The sequence below is a fragment of the Zonotrichia albicollis genome, chromosome 9 (genome assembly GCF_047830755.1).
Source record: "Zonotrichia albicollis isolate bZonAlb1 chromosome 9, bZonAlb1.hap1, whole genome shotgun sequence".
NCBI lineage: Eukaryota > Metazoa > Chordata > Aves > Passeriformes > Passerellidae > Zonotrichia > Zonotrichia albicollis.
In genome coordinates this window covers 31,628,888-31,644,838 of record NC_133827.1, presented here as the reverse complement: position 1 = coordinate 31,644,838, position 15,951 = coordinate 31,628,888, and the positions used below count along the sequence as shown (strand labels likewise).

Genomic DNA, 15,951 nt, shown 5'->3' with positions numbered 1-15,951 from the left:
TAGCACTGATTTTATTTTTTTTTCACCTCCCCTTGCTCTCCCTCTTACCTCCTTGGATTTGAACAAGGTGCACTGACTTTGTTCATGCAGTGGAGCATTGTACTCTGGGGAAGGCAAACTCCATTAGCATTGACTTGGCTTCATTTCTGAGGAAGAGCAGCCTTGCTAATGACTTGTTTCAAAAGAGAGGGAGACTTGTTAATGCTCAATTAAAATATATTGGTGATGATGAACCTCACCCATCTTAAGCTTGCAAACAAGGAGCAGACTTTGGCATGAATTCCTTAGAAAAGAAGAAAAAATAAAAAGCTCCCAATGTGCAAATAGAAGCAGAACGTTGTTGTCACTGGTAACTGCAGTTCAGATTTTAGAGCTGTTGCTGGGCTGGTCACAAGGCACATACCAACTCATGAACAACTTAGTATCGGTGACTTTCTGGGTAGAAATGGACCTTATTTAAGGGAAGGAAATATTTTCCCCTATATTAAAGTCAAGTTTCAAGATGAAGAGCAGGGGTTCCTCTCTGATTCCCAGCCCGTTTCTTGGGGTGCTGTGCCCAGCCACCCCAGGATGCTGGCTGCGTGCTGGCAGATGCTGAGCTCGGCTGTCCTCACACACTGGCTCTGTGGTGCCTTTAGCCCTGGGAATGCATTCTCAGCCTGGGAACGGGCCCTTGCACCCTTGCACAAGCCCCAGTGCAGGCTGTGTGGCCGGGGCGGTGAGTTTGCACCATCGCCCACAGCTGCCCGTGCCTGCAAGCTGCAGGGTGCCCAACGCCATGGACAGATGGGTTCCTTCCAAATGGGTCAAATCTGCTTGGGAAAAGCTGAGAGAGGGGAGAATGGTGTTAAAGTGAATCACAGCCCTGGGAGGCTGGAGGTGGAACCTGTTTGAACCACTTTTTCAGCTTAATCTATCCCAGTATTTGATCTGGGTCAGTTGTAAGAATAATTAAGCTCTTTGTTGGTAGAGCACTGGACTTGATGACCCTGGAGATGTGTTCTTGTGTGCGTATGAGTAGGTGATGTGAAAAGGAGAGAGACTTTGGGTGGTTATTAATAGGATGATGAGGTACTGATTAATAGCAACCCTTTGAATGTCGTTGTGTCGTCCTGCCTGATCTCCACATGTGGAATTTTTTGTTGTGTACAAACATTCGTGAGATAGCATGCACAAAATTGGATGTGAAGGAGAGAACCTGCAAGTTTGTCTGGTCTTGTCCAAGTTTCCTGTGTCCTTGTGAGGGGAGATGAGAGCAGTAGAGATTCCCTTTAGGGACTCTTGGGTTCCTCTGCAGTTTGGCTGAGTGATGATGCAGAGTTTGGAGTGCTTGCTAAAATCAAATTAAATCATTGCCAAAAGAATAAACGCATCTTGTTCAAACACTGATAAGAAATATGTGCCATGACTTTTTATTATATCCATCATCCTTCCCAAAGATCTTCCTGCTCTTTGTGGGAGACAAATTAAAGAATCTCTTTCCGTTAAGATTTTTATCGTTGTTTTGGGAGGGGTAGTAGGGGGGAAGCTAGTTTTATTCTAAAAGAACTTCTGCACTGCTTTATGGGTTTTTGGCAGCATTCCTTCACGCTGAAAATTAAGAAGAGCAATATACATATGACTGCAAATATCTTTGAGGGTCAGGATAGCCTCTTCAGAAGGGTGCAATTTGGTTTTGTTGTTCTTGTCTCTCTTAGCTTTTAAGTAATAATTCACATGTGTGTGTTTGAGCTGCAGTGACCTGGGTGTGAGTCCTTTCTTTGTAGGAGCAGTTCAGTAAACCTTAGTTTAAGGTGAAAGACTCTGGGGGTTGAGATATAACTGGTATTTTGAGCATCAGCTTCATTTGTGTGCAGTGAAAGTGTGTCCAGGGTTTATCATGCTTGTTGTCAGCTTGGATTTGGCTGAGAACTACCAGAGGACAAAGCCGTGACTTTCCTTGGCTGATTTTGCAACATGGCACAGTTGTCATTTGACAAAGGCTCTTTCCCTCTTGCTGCCCCTTCTCTGTGACCCTCAGCCAAACTTGAGGTAAAGGAAGCAATCTCTCAGAGATGCTGCCTGGTTGCTGCCCAGAAGAGAAGCCCATCTGCTTCCTTCCTGGAGGTATCAGGAAGAAAGGATTGTCTGTGCATTACCCTCTGAACCCCACATGTTGTCTAACCCATGATGAAAACACTTGGATAGATGCTGTATAAAGCCTATTTTTTTTTTTTTCCTCAAGGCAGAAGGCTTTGGCTAAACCAGATTCTCTCTCCTGCTCTTCTATTTGTGATGCTATCTTGGAGTTTTGGTGGCTCTGAGCAGGCAAACAGTTCCCAATCCCTGGGGAGGGAAATCACATCTGAATCCTGCACAGCTCAGGAAGAGAGTTCCATGCCTTCCAGTGGATTCTTTATTTAAATGGTATCAACATCCCACATGGGTGGGCACAGTCTATCGTTAGGTGCAAGAAACAGGGACATGCATTGGAGGTTGTGTTTCATGATGGTATCCCTGCAATCCCAGCTACGCTTCTTGTGCATTCATCCTTCAATTTTGCTGTGATTGCACTTAGGGGATTGAAGTTTTTGTGATGTGGCGACATCTGTGCAGGCTGGAGAGGCATATGTCTTATCCTTGAGCTGCAGAGGTCTTCTGCAAGATTGCAGAGGCCCTATATAGCCAGGTTCCCTTTTTCAAAGAGGTTTTCAAACTGCATTCCAGTTGCAAAGGTTTAATCTGAAGATGAAAAGCCGAAGGTTGGAAATGAGCTGATATTTTGTTTGGAGAGACTAAATGGATGCTCCTGCCCTGTTTGGGTTTGCCAGGGAAGAGAGTTAAGTAGACTGGAGAGATGGGTAGTGGGAAGCTGAGACCTGCCTCTTGCCATGTGCCCACCTCCCTCCTGGCTGAGACAAGGAGATGATGCTGCAGGAAAAACACAGGGAAGGGCAGGAGCTGAGTATGCTTCCAGTAAAGATCCACCCCTCACTGCAGCAGGTTTGTCATGCCATGGATTGCCTTTTGTTCTCTCCTAGGGTACCAAAAATTTCCTGGTAGTACAGGTAATGTGACCACCATGCTGAGCAGCAAGTTGGGGATTTGGCCTGGAGAAATCCTCACCTTGTTTAGGCGGAGGGATGAGCCCTCAGCAGATTGTAACCTGCATGCAGATGGAAAAAATAAAATGTGTGCTTTATCGCACAGGCATGAAACCTGCTGACATTTGACCATCTGCACTGCTTTAACTGTGCAGTACTTGTGCAGAAATCAGGGCAGTCTGGCTGTGTGTGAAGCGTTGGTACCGCTCAGTTATGTACGTGCTCTGGGGTTTGTGCAGTCATGTAATTACATTTGACATCAGATTGGAAATGGCAGCTCCGTTTTACAATTTTCCATGGTCAAAAGAAAGATTAGTAAGCACTATGAAATCAGGGACAGATGATCTTCTCAGTTTCTTGTTTCACTTGGCAAAAAAAAAAAAAACCCAACTAAATATTTTCTTGTAGGAAAATACAGTTTTTCAGTGTGAGAGATGAAAAGGAGCTGCCATTGCAGCGTGGTCAGGATGTTTTACATCTTGAAGTGGTTGCAACAGGTGATCCATTTTCTTTGCTGTAAGTTGACATTGGTTGAGAAGGGATGAAATTATCCATATATATATGTGTGGGGGGGTATGTGTGTGTGTATATCTCCATAGTCTGGTAATATTTTTTCCTTGGGGACTAGAATTGCTGTTTTGACTAGTTATTTTTATTAGTCTGACTTGAATCTTCGATGGTGTCACCAACACCCAATTTCTCTGATTTTCTTCTTCCAGCATGAGCCCAGTTATGCTTTTGCCTACCTCCCTCAGAAGCTATTTTTCTTTTTTTACCTGCTTTCTTTTAAATAATGATCTAATGGCTTTAAGTTTGAGTGAAATAGTGGTTTTTTTCTCCTTGGGCATAGAGAAACACCAGAAAGGAACTTTTCCTACCTTGTGTTTCAGCCCATCTGGTGGCAACCTTTTTGTTTGCATTTGTCAAGTTATGCCTTGTGGAAAGCATAAACTCTGTGGAAGGGTTTATTTCCAGTTGCAGCTCTGTTTACTGTGAGACAGAAGCTTCAGTAGATCTATGAAGAAGACATGGCATTTGCAACAGTAAAGTTGTGGATGTGGGATGTGAGAGGGTGTAAACCATTTGCTTTGCACTTTTTCCTCTGGAAGGCATTAGTTATAACTAGTGGAGAAACTACTTACTTCATTATCGTGGAGGGCTGAATAAAAGCGGGTGTTGCCTGGCTCAAGGCAAATTTTAAATTCTATTTACAAAATGTTCCCACTGGAAAAAAAAAAAAACTGGAAACGCTTCAGAAAGGAGCTCTTGCACCGATGGATTTGTGCTAGACATTGTTAAACCCTGTTATTTTTCTGGCACTGCCTCCAACGCCTCTTGAGAATGTGCAGAGTAGGCAATAAAATGAATGCAACTCTTTTAAAGCTAGGTTGCATAAATCATGAGAAAGGAGAGGAGCTTCTTGTACTCCCAACAGCAGCACTCACTCCATCCTCTCCAGCACAGAAGTGAGCTCAAAGCTCTTTGTGCCACTTGGCCTGGATTAGTATTAAGTCACTTTTGGTATCAAGTAGAATTAAGAGGAAAATAATTACTCTCCAAGGGTGTTAAGGTTCGACTTTTTTTCCCCTTGCACGTGCTTTCTGGATTCTCTGTCTCAGTGCCATGATCCTTGCAGTCCCCTGTCAGCTCCCCAAGGCAGTGATCTCTAGTGTGACACGGGAGCTCAGCCATGGTCAGGCATGTGGGTGGGTCTCTCCAATGAATAAACTTGCTGTTCTTAAAAATCTCCCTGTTTTGTTTTGTCTTCTTCAGTTACAGTACTAAATTATTTCTGAGAAATCTTCCAGTTTTCAGTCTCCCAGAGCTTCCCATCAGAACTTTGCTGTGCTGGGCGAAGAGACTGTAATTGTCAGATGGATTAAAGAGCTGTAGGAGCAGACCATGGCATAAAGCTTTTTGTATAGCAGCCCAGAACATACAAGGCTTTGCAAGTGATGATTTGGCTGAGGGCTACTGACAAAAAAGTGCAGAGAAACAGGGGTGGACCTATTTCATATAAGCACTCTGGGTCCTGGGTGAGAATCTTGGCTCTCTTCTAAAGGAGAGCCTATGAGAACCCCTCCAGCGTTAGCTTAGCTGCTGGGGCAAGGAGCAAAGAGCAGGATGGCATTTAAGGGGATTGGGGTTTTACTTCTGTAAGGCTGCTAATATAAGGAGTAAGCCCAGTAAGAAACAACTGTTCAGGAAATCTCAGATAAGACACAGAAAAGGTTTAGGTCCTTGGCATTGGCAAATGCCTCTTTAGAAACTTGAATTTAAATTTGGTGACTTTATTTGAAATTACTGGCCATTGTTATCAGCTTGATGGACAAGCAAGCAACAAAAACCATGGAAGATGTCCAAGGCAGCTTTTTTGGTGGTTGCATGTTTGCCTTTTTAAATTTTTAAGGTTTTTTTTGTGCCTGTTGTGTTTCGTTTTTTTTTTTAATTTGCACTAGAATTGAGTCACCTGGGAATTGATCCAAGAGTGCTCAATGATCTCTTGTATTTTTGCAAATCCCTTGCCACTGCTGTTTCACCAGGGGTCTTAGTGGAACAGCTAAAGGAGCAGTGTTTCAATCAGGACGTGTGTGTTCTATCTTGAATAGATGGCTTGAGGTGTGATGTATTTCTGGGCTTGTGCTCAGTCGTCCGCTCATTCTGGAAGTGGACCCAAGTGGCAAGGCTGAGCACGCTTGAAAATTAATGCATTGATTGGAGCCCAGCAGCCTCTTGGGATCAATTCCAGAGTTTGGATCCGGATTAAACTTCCCCCCAAGGACTTTGGGAAGTGGTATACAAGGGGACCTGGTGAAATTTGAGACGAGTCCAACTTCCTCAAGGTGGCAAGAAGATGAATGTTTTAACCAAGGGCAAGAAAGTGGGAGGAGACGCCCAGTTTAGGGAGGGAAGGGGAAATATTTTATGGTGGGGTAGTGTCTGGGAATGAAAGGGATGGATTGTGTCTCAGCAGATATGAATCTTTCAGTTTTAATCCACATCTAGGAAGTAAATACACAGAATCTTGCCAGCTTCGGGGAGAGGGGAGGAGGTGCCGGGCTCCTGGGCTGTGCTGCTGAGGCAGAAATGCCTGTGCTGCAGAGCCCTGGTCCAGCTGTGTCAGGGAATGATGCACAGGGCTGGAGCGCGGCGCCTCGGGAGCCAAGGGGAACAGAACAATAGGAATAGGATGATGCCAGCAGAAGTGTTGAGTCAGCAACTGGATCTCTGCTGATGGGAAATGACTGAAAAGTGTATTTAATCATTTAACTTGTTTGTTTAAGCTTTTTTAGGTAATGTCATGGGGTCTTTGGGAATCACAAAAGTATTTTTTGGAGAGCGATGGCACAAAAAAAATTTCTAAGTGCTCTGTAAAACTTGGATTCTGCAGATTTAAGTTATGTCTCTGAGATTCTCAGTAGCCTCTGCAGGCCTTTGCTGTGATTTCTCACTGCTGCAGTTCTGTTCTGCATTTCATCCATAGTCAAAGGACTGGCTTCTCAGGAGTGCTGGTGGTGATTGCCTAGAACTGAATAGATGAGTAAATCTCCCTCCACCTTCTTTCAGCAGCAGGAAAGTATGCAAGAAGTTCTTTTAAAGGAAACCATAATGTACCCTGGCTAGGTGTCACCAGGACTTCAGAAACAGGAAACTGCTGCTTGATACTGAAGTGGCAAAGTTGTTGAGATGAGCCTTGATCAGTCCACTGTGTTTTGTGTCTGAAAGGAATTGTGAATGTTCAAGTGGGGGGATAGGGAGTTTAATGTGGTGTCTGATGGAAATTAGTAGGTATATTATTACTCAGAAATCTGGAACAGCTTTCTGTATGCACAGGGAAAGGTCTGTGCATCTGAATACCTCAAATGGAAATCTCTGAAGCTGTGCCTTGCAGAAATGACCACAGCACCGTGTGTTCTGGTGCTTGCTGCAGTCAGTAGTATTGGACAGGGAGGGAAGTGCTGAAAACTGAGTTTAGTTTTGCTGTTAGACATTGGAAGCCCCAGGCCAGAGAGCCCATTGGAAATCCTGCATGTGCAGCATATGTGGCAAAGTGATTTCAATAGTTGGGGAAAATATTCTTGATGTTTATAAAGCTGATGGAGCAAAGCCACTGTGGAAGAGGCAGTGCTTTTGCATGGATGTTGTGTCTGTGTGCACTCACACCCCCCTCTCTCAAAGACAGCTTTTGTGTTTCGTGTATGCACAGCCTGGCATCTTTGGAAAACACCACATAAAGTTCCTGCTCACCTCTGAGTAAGCTGCAGTAGTGATGTGAAGCTGTTTCTGATACAGGTCTCCTGGCTGTGTGTATCCCGCTGTACTGAACCCCAACAGATCCTTGGGCTCAGGCAATGCCAGCGTGGTGCAGCCCAGGAGCTGCGTTCTTACAAAAACTAGTGTTGGAAGGCAAAGACCTGCCTCCTTTTGTTCTCTGCAGTTGGGATCTAATCCAAATTTGGCATCCAGTCCTCTTGACTCCCCCCTCAACCTTGAAAGATTTTCAGTCTGCTGTTTTGTGTCCAGGCTTTTGGGAACACCATCCAGGAGTTTCCTTGCTTGATTTGGACAGAAGCAATGGCCAAATACATTAGAAAATCCAGTAGATCTTCCTTTTACCTATAAGGACTCTGATGCTGCTGTGTAACCCTTTTCCTCTGCTTGCTCTAACTTGTTTTGATCTGCCCTTTGCCCTCCTATAACTCTTCTTATGAATTCTTATATTCCATAGTTGCACCATGCTTCAAAGAGTGGGCGTGGGGGGTTTATGTGTGTGGCTTTTTTTTTCTTTTTTCTTTTTCTTTTTTTTTTTTCCTGTGTGTTTAACTGCTTGACTTATTTAACTTGCAGATTATCTGAATTTCTTGTTCTGACTAAAATGCTACCTAGCTGGAGTATTTTACTTTCATGTCTAAAAGATGATGCATTTGGATTTTATTGAGCATAGTGATGAATTTGGGAGCTAACTTCAATTCCTTGTTCTATTCTGACCCTGGTTATTCGCTGTCCTTGTGCCCTTTGGCCATACTTTGTTGGTTACTGTGCCTGCAGCCTTTCACTGTGGATGACACACAGATATCCTGTCCAGCCTAAGCTGCCCTCTCAACACAATAAAATGCTGCATGTCTGAGATGACTGATAACATCAATGGTTACTGTCCAGTAAAGAGCTTTAGAAACAAGGCAGCTTTAATCAACTACTGGAGTTTTCCTCTCCAGCCCCCGCTTCTCCTCCCCACCTCCCCATTTGTATTTTAAATGGTCCCTCTTAATGTTTAAAGTTCTATTTTTATTTTTTTATCCAACTTTTCAGCATTGCTGTACGAACTCAGCACATAGGATTTCTGGGCAGCTGTCTGAGCTAGGATCTCACAGTTGTTCTCAGCCACTGAAATCAGGCAAAAAAAGCCTTGCCAAGATCTTGACATTTTTTTCTGATACAGGTCTTTGTCTTGAGTTATGTTTACATCTCCTGGGAGAATGAGGGGGTGCTTTTCCTATTTGTCTGTGCTTTATGGCTCTTCAGATCTTTGTTGATGTTGTGTTGTCCAGCTGGTAATGGGAGAACATAGGAAACTCTTGGCTTCTCTTTCAGTTTTAGGAAGCTGAGTGTTTGGGTTATTAATCAATTTCTTTTAAGATCATGGACTTGTAATGTCTTGTGATTTCATGCGTTTCATAGAGATGATATTATATGATTTACTTGTTTTTTTACTGCCTTCTCTTTTTTGATGGTATATTTTCAAATTACATGTCAAATTGCTGAGCACAAGCTCAGGGTCAAGAAATTACTGTGTGCAGCGGGGGTGGGTCTTGGACTTTCCTGTTTTAAACTGTCTGAATTTTTAAAATAACTGAGCATAGCTGAGATACTCTAATGAAAGTGGTTTATGTTTATGAAAGGGATTTTTTGTTTTATAAAAGCTTTATAGTCTAAAAACCCTAAAATGTTCTGACTTCCAGAAACACTGTTGCTTTCTACGCAAGTAGAACTTTTTTCAAGAGCCCGATTTTGAAGTTTTTTTAAGAGCCTAAAATGCTGCTCTAGGGAAATCAGGGGTTTTATTTTTACACGCACTGGAAAATATTTAGAAGCACTTACACAGTGTAGTGTGACCAGCCTTAATATTTCTGTGGAGTGGGATGCACTGTCACTCTGATAATCCTTGAATTAGACAAGGTCTCTTAAGTGAACCTGTGGCAGGTGGTAGGAGTCAGGAATTACAGGCATTCCTGCTTTGGGCTGTACTTGTTTTAAAAGACACCCTGCTCCTGGCTGAAAAACAAAATTAATTAACCAAGGGGCAAAACTCAAAGTTTAGCTAAAACCGAAAACTATTACAGCTGGGGGGAACAGGATGACTCCAAAGCTTACAGCCCTTGGGGGTGGACAGGAACTTGCCCTCACGTTGCTTTCTGTTCATTTGTCTCATTCTCTGCGCCCACAAATACTTGCATATGTGGACTCCAACTTGAACATGAAGTTCTGCTGTGTTTGACAGTCCTGTGGCTCAGTGAAATGTGACCTGCAGCCATACAGGGTATAGCTCTTGAAATTGTGCTGCTTCTGTGAACCGGAGGGGTGTAGATGTGGCACTGTGTGCCTGCTGGAATAGCTCATCCCAGTGAAAATGGCACAGACTTTTCTGCTGCCTCCTCCAGTGTACAAGCCAGATTGTTTTTCAGGTGTGATTCTGGGTGTATTTGCTGTGCACTGATTTCTCCTGTTCAGCTTCTGTGGTGTATTGTTCACCAAATGGGCCATAGGGCTATTGGGGATGGCTGGGACAGAAGGAATGCTCTGGTAAAGTGGGCAGAGCAGTCAAGTTTTTAAGCTTGAAACATAATGGTGGGATTTGAGTTAGTCATTTAATGGTGGGTTTTATGAGGGGAAGAGAGTAGTTCTGGGGGCTGGGTTTGGTTTGTTTTTTTTTCTCCTCCCCAGCTGGTTGAAATGGAGTGTCTTCCTTAGGCTTTCCTATGTGTTTAGGTGGTGTTGGAAGCTGTCCAGGCAACTCCTAGGTTTATCTAACTACTTAATATGAAATACCTGTGCAGAAGGATTGTATGTGTCACTCATGGGGTTTTAGTTTTTGTTCTTCTTGGAAAAAATTTTTTTTTCTTTATTAGTCTTGAATTTAGTTTCTTAAAATTATGGTGGCTGTGTATATTGCACAGCCCTGCAGATCTCAAATAGATTACCTTCTTAATAGTATAGGAGGAAATATGCAGAAATATTTGTGCTCCCTGCTTGCAGGTGGGATTGAGCTGAGGAGAGGCTGTTAGGTTGTGCTGCAGCAGGTCTGCTATCCAGAGTGATTGACTCCAGGGCTTCTTTTAATTCAATGCCCTCCATTGCACTGGGAACTTGTTATACCACTGGGATGGGAAATAGCCTCCTCTCTTCCTGGAAAAAGCAATGACCCAAGAGTGGGATTACTCAAATCAGATAGGTTTCCGGGCACTATACTAGAACAAATCAATCTTGATAACTGTTGGTATCTTTGGTTCAACCGAAGTTACTTGTCCCCTTGCTTTTCACATTGACTGCATGGTGCACATTATCATTTTATCTGAGGGTTTCTAAGTGCTTGGTGTACTCAGCTGCACAGTAGCTTTGTGGAAAAGCCTCTGCAAAACAGACCCACAGGATTTATTTCCATTTTAGAACTGGAGCTGGAGGGAGTGTGGCTAAGCTAGTGTTGAAATGAGCTGTGCATTTCTTCCCCTCATTGCTTGAAGGGGACCAGAGCAGTGTCCAAACTGAGTTTGAAATTTTTCAGTCTTTGTCTCCCTCTTTTTTTTTTTTTAATTTGTTTTTTGTTTGGTTGAGGTTTTTTTTTATGTGAGAAAACAGACTGGAGAGGCAAAGCAAATCACAGCTTTCATTGCGATGAGTGAGCTGTCTCTGCTTCAGCCCTGATCTTAGCTGAGGGCCATGGGTGGAGCCCTTTATTTCTTGGCACTGCTCTGCCATGGCACAAGCAGAGTGCTGACATTGGGTATTGTATCAGCTGCCATCAGAGCAGCTGGCAGTCAGCAATATCTTAGTTAATAATTGTGATAGAAGCCCTTCTGTTGAGCTTAAGGCACTTATTTCCACCTACTAAAATCCTTTGCTAGGAAGGCTTGAAAACTTAGGTGGATTTGAATATTTCTGGATATATTTGAGGTGTCTGTCATCTGATTTGGATAGGAAACATTTATCCTGCTGCTTTTAAAGTAGCTGTTGTCCAACAGGAATCTGAATGTTTCCCTGGACCAGCACTGCAGTATTGCTGTAAGTTGCTTGCCAGTCCTACAAGAGTTGGCCCTAGTGCATCATTGTGGTGTGGTTAAGGACAAAGCACAGGATGTCCTAAGTGCTGTGCAAATCTTCTCGTTGGTAATAACTAAGGAAGTTTATTTGTTTCATCACCTCCTTTCTTTGGAGAATAAGCACCAGGTGTTTTCCAAGGCTTTTAGGTAGTTGGACACTGTTCTTGAGCTGTGTAGATAGACCCAGTGGTGAGAATTAAAATGCAGTCAGTAGGTGTGTATGGTAATGCTTGATCTTTTGGTATTGGGGAGAAGGGTTTTGATAGGGGTGGAGGCATCTAGGTGTTCTACACCTGAAGATGGTAACTTCTTGTCTATTTTCTCAAGTGGAGAAACCCTCAAAACTCTCTGAAATGCTGCTAAGTGGGTAGTTAATGGCTGGAGCTGTGTATTTTAGGGGATTTTTTGGCGTGGAAGTCCCCTTCAGAGCTTTTCATGACTTGCACTAGTTACTTCCTTTCCAACGGAGGATCTTTTTGCAGATCTTTCTCACAACCTTATTAATTTACACAATGGGCTTTAGGCTGGAGAGCCAGGGCTGAGAGGTGCAGGGCAGGGTGAGAGAAGGGTTTGGGTGGGCTGGGGCATCTTCCCCTGCTCGGGCTGTGCCGTGCCGGAGCATTTGCATTGCCCTCTGCTGGCAAGCGCCCCGGAGCCGCTGGTTCTGCTGTCCCCTGCTGTTCCCCCGCGCTCCCTGGGGACATCCACCCTCCCGGCAGCACAACCGAGCTTAAACCATCGCCAGTTTCCAGTCTGGTTTTAATTCAGCAGCCCCTCCTGCAGAGCCATGTTTCTCCTAATCCGCAAGCATGAGTTAGCATGAGAACCCGAAAGTGAAGCTGATGGGATGTAGGAAGCGAAACTGATAGTTGAAGATGCGTTCTGAGATGATGTTCCGAAATACATGGTCTGAGATTTAATTGTAGCTCTCTAATTATTTTCTATTAGACTTGCCTGAATATTTTTATAATGGTTCAGTGATATTAGTAGTTTCAGAAACTTGGTGGAGGGAACAAAATAGCAAACAAAGGCACTGAATATTAGATAATCCATTCTTTCAGCTTTATATGCAATTTATTTCTTTCCACCAAATAGTTTTCTCTGTATATCAGGAATTGGTGGTCAGGCTACATTTCAGTCATTTAAAATGACTGAAAAATATGAGCGTGTGTTAAATTCTGTGCTCCCAACCTGCCAAGAATTAATTTCTGGATGAAATGCTGTTGTGTTCCTTTCTGTGACTGGTGAAAGGAAGCGGTGTGTGTGCAAACACACGCCCTGCAGCCCCCTCCGGAGTGGCAATACCTTGCAGACAGTCTGCAGCCTCTCTTTGTTCTCCCACTCCAGGGGCCAGGGGGGTGAATTCCTGCGTGTGCCTTCCCCGGGCCTGCTGCCCCTCTAATTGTCCTGTTGTCAGAAGGCGTGTGCCTCCCCAAGCCTTATCAGATTTCTCCAAAACCTTGCAGGCAGTTCAGGTGTTGACCCCTTGAGCGCAAACAACTCCGCGCCTGCCTTGGGGCAGAGCTGGGAGACCGGGCTTAGTGCTGGGCTGTGCAAACCTGCTGGCTTTGTCACAGGGATGGAGCACCTGCCTGGGGAGGGGACACAGGGGCCAGGGAAGGTGAAAGCCTGGTGGGACTCGGCGCAGCAGAAGGGGAGTCCAACAGCTGCTTGTGTCAGCATGAGGATAAGTGCAAGGAGATTAATAGTTATTTAAAGAGCAAATGGGGACACGGCATTCGGCTGTGGCATGTGAGTGTATAAATGCACTGGAATGGCTGCTCCGCCGATAACATTTAGACAGATGGTCCCTGGACTGAAAGGAATGAAAAGGATCTTGGAATATCTGAAGGATATCTTACGTTTTAATGGGGCACTTATTTTATTATTTTTGTTCAATTGGATCCCAGGCAGCACCTTCAGCATCTCCAGGCTGTGCAGTCTTGTTAACACTGACTGCTTGTTTGGCCATCTTTCCCCATTAGCTTAAGTGGCCTGGGATTAGAGAAATAGTTTTTAAGTGAAAGCTGAACCACTATTGTTCTGCTGTCTGTGTGTCTGAGCTGGTGTAGGAGACTGTTTTCATCACAGCTGTCTTCTCATCATTTGCTGGTTAGGGAGTGTGTCTGATTATAATCTCCATGAGGAATGAAACAATTGAATGATACTTGTACATTTTTGAGAAGTCTTCAGGTTTCACTAGGATATTCTGGGGCAGGAAGGTTGTTTTTTGATTAAATGCAAAATCATTGATAAGGTAAAAGACTCTTCCTGGTACAGCACATGAAAATTCTGGCTCTTTCCATATGGAATTAGCCTCGAGGGAAGACGTGTACCAAAAGTCCGTTAAATAGGTCTTGGTTGAGTGAATAGCCTGCAGGAGATGAGACATAACTGTCATCTGTGTTGCCAAAGCTGCAATCTCCTTTTGGAGAAGAAGAACCAGTCTGGATTGCTCTCTCCCCCATCAACTGTTTAGCTCTGAATCCAATTAAGTACCAGCTCTCCCATCTAACAGGGGTGCTGGGCACTAATAACACTGCTCCAGAGGGGGAAACTGAGGCAAGAAGGGCAAATGACTAACCTGAGTCACTGGTTCACCCAGGATTAGGACTCAATATGTAATTGCTTTTATTACTGTGCTGCCTGCAGGCCTGAGACAAAGGAGGCCCATTAAGTGCAGGGCTTTTTACAGGGTGAGGAGCAATCCCTGCCCTGCAGACCTTGCTGCCTGCAGTAGGGTGAGGGTGGAGGGGGAGGAGAGGTGCCTTGCCCAAGGACATAGCAAGTTACCGACAGAGTGAGGGAGGGAACCCGCTCACCAGCTCTCCCTTCTCTCTGCAGCCTATCCCAGCTTCCAAAATGAAGTTTTCTGTGCTGTTCCCCCCAACCAGACCTTCACAGCACAGCTCCTGTGAGCTGATCCATCTCTGGAAGGTCCCATGTGCCTTACTGAAGACCCCAGAGCACCAGCCTTATCTTGAGTGTTTAATAAAACCCCCATAAAATATTAGCTGGTTCTAATGAAACAAAAACCTAAGGAAGAGCTGCATTGGGTGGTTTAAATTTCTCTACTTCCATTCTGGAAGTACAGCTGAGAGTGTGAAGTCTTTGTTCGCGTGGAAGACACTTTATCCTTGCAAAGGGACCATCCTGTTTTCCTCTGTGAAAGGCTGAAGTGACTGGTAAAGCTGGATGTTAAAGGGCTTATCTAAAGTTCCCAAGAGAGCTCAGCAGATAGGTTGTGCCCTTCCCTTTCAGGTCTTTGGAGGAGTGTTGTGCTACTCAAAGCTTCAGTAGGCTACTGAGTTTCCCAGTATTGAGAAAGCTTTTTGTTATGGATCTTGTGGTTGGTGCTCTGACTCAGGGAGCCTTGCTTTGTGGCTGATAAGAAGAGGAATAACTGTTGGAAAGGTGAGGGAAGTTGTGAGCAGAGTAGCTGAAATACTGACAGATACCTGAGCTTGATCACTCTGGGTGGGACTGGAGCTATAGGGTGTTGAGGGACATGAGCTGCTTGTAGCCTTGGATGAGAGAAAAAGCCAGAGTTCCTTCTGCTGTGTCAGCAGCTAACAGCAGAACCAGGTGCCTTTATTGCTGCATGTTCTTGGCTGATCCCAGAGCTGCTGGGAGTGAGCACCATAAACCTTTGTGATGCTGCTTGCCCTGAGATGGGCACAGTTAGTGCCCTTGGGACACCCACTGGGTTCACAGCCTCATCCCTGTGTATCTGACTGAATCCCACTTGCCTGCTGCCCTGTCACTAAGGCGAGTCCTTCAGAGGATTAAAACTGTGTGGCAGTTGTGTAACTTTCTCCAGAATACTTTCCCAGCTTCCAGGCATTGGTAGTTCATAATTTTTAAATGAGATACACTTGTTTTGATGGATTTTTCTCAAGCAGAAGTTGTCTCCTGCCTTTTTGAACTTAGGTTTTTAGTATTGTGACATTTTTGTGGCAAAAAAAATCCATGTTTATTTGTGGATTTTGTGAAGCGTAAGTCCTTTATGAAGAATAACTGTGTGTTTAAGCCAAAATTCTGCTCAAGATATTTGCTTATTCCACAGCTCCTCTTTTAATATAACATGAAAATTAATTTTGTATTTGCTGGTTTTCCATGTTGTCTAGGAATTTGTCACCTTCTGTCATGCTGAGTTCCACCTTTCTTCTCGTAACTTTTTAGGCTGGATAAAAGACTATCTACTGTCACATTACAGGATGGCATTAAAAGGATTTTCTTATTCTTCTCACCTTCCTCTAAACTGTGTTCCCCTCTCTTTGATATGGGGGACCATGGCTACCCATTGAATTTAGGGTGTTAGATGTATTTTTTTCTGTTAACCTCTCCTTAATCTAACCTTTGCCCTTTCTGTACTCTATTCTTAGAGGTTTGCAGTTTTGATGTCTTCTGGTTGTTTCATATATTGTTTGTACTTGAAAGCTTTTAAAGTGCTAAGTAGCACTTAACTACTACTTAACTGTACAACTGATAGTTCTTAAGAAGCCTTCTATGCTGTTTCCATTCTACTTGATGAGAACTTTAATTCTCCACCA

At 44.0% G+C, this 15,951-nt stretch overlaps 1 protein-coding gene across 2 annotated transcripts in view; it reads left to right on the top strand.

Annotated features, from left to right (window-relative positions):
- TP63 (tumor protein p63) overlaps window positions 1-15,951 on the top strand; it is a 165,296-nt gene that overhangs the window by 99,828 nt on the left and 49,517 nt on the right. The gene's annotated exons all lie outside the window — the stretch shown is intronic.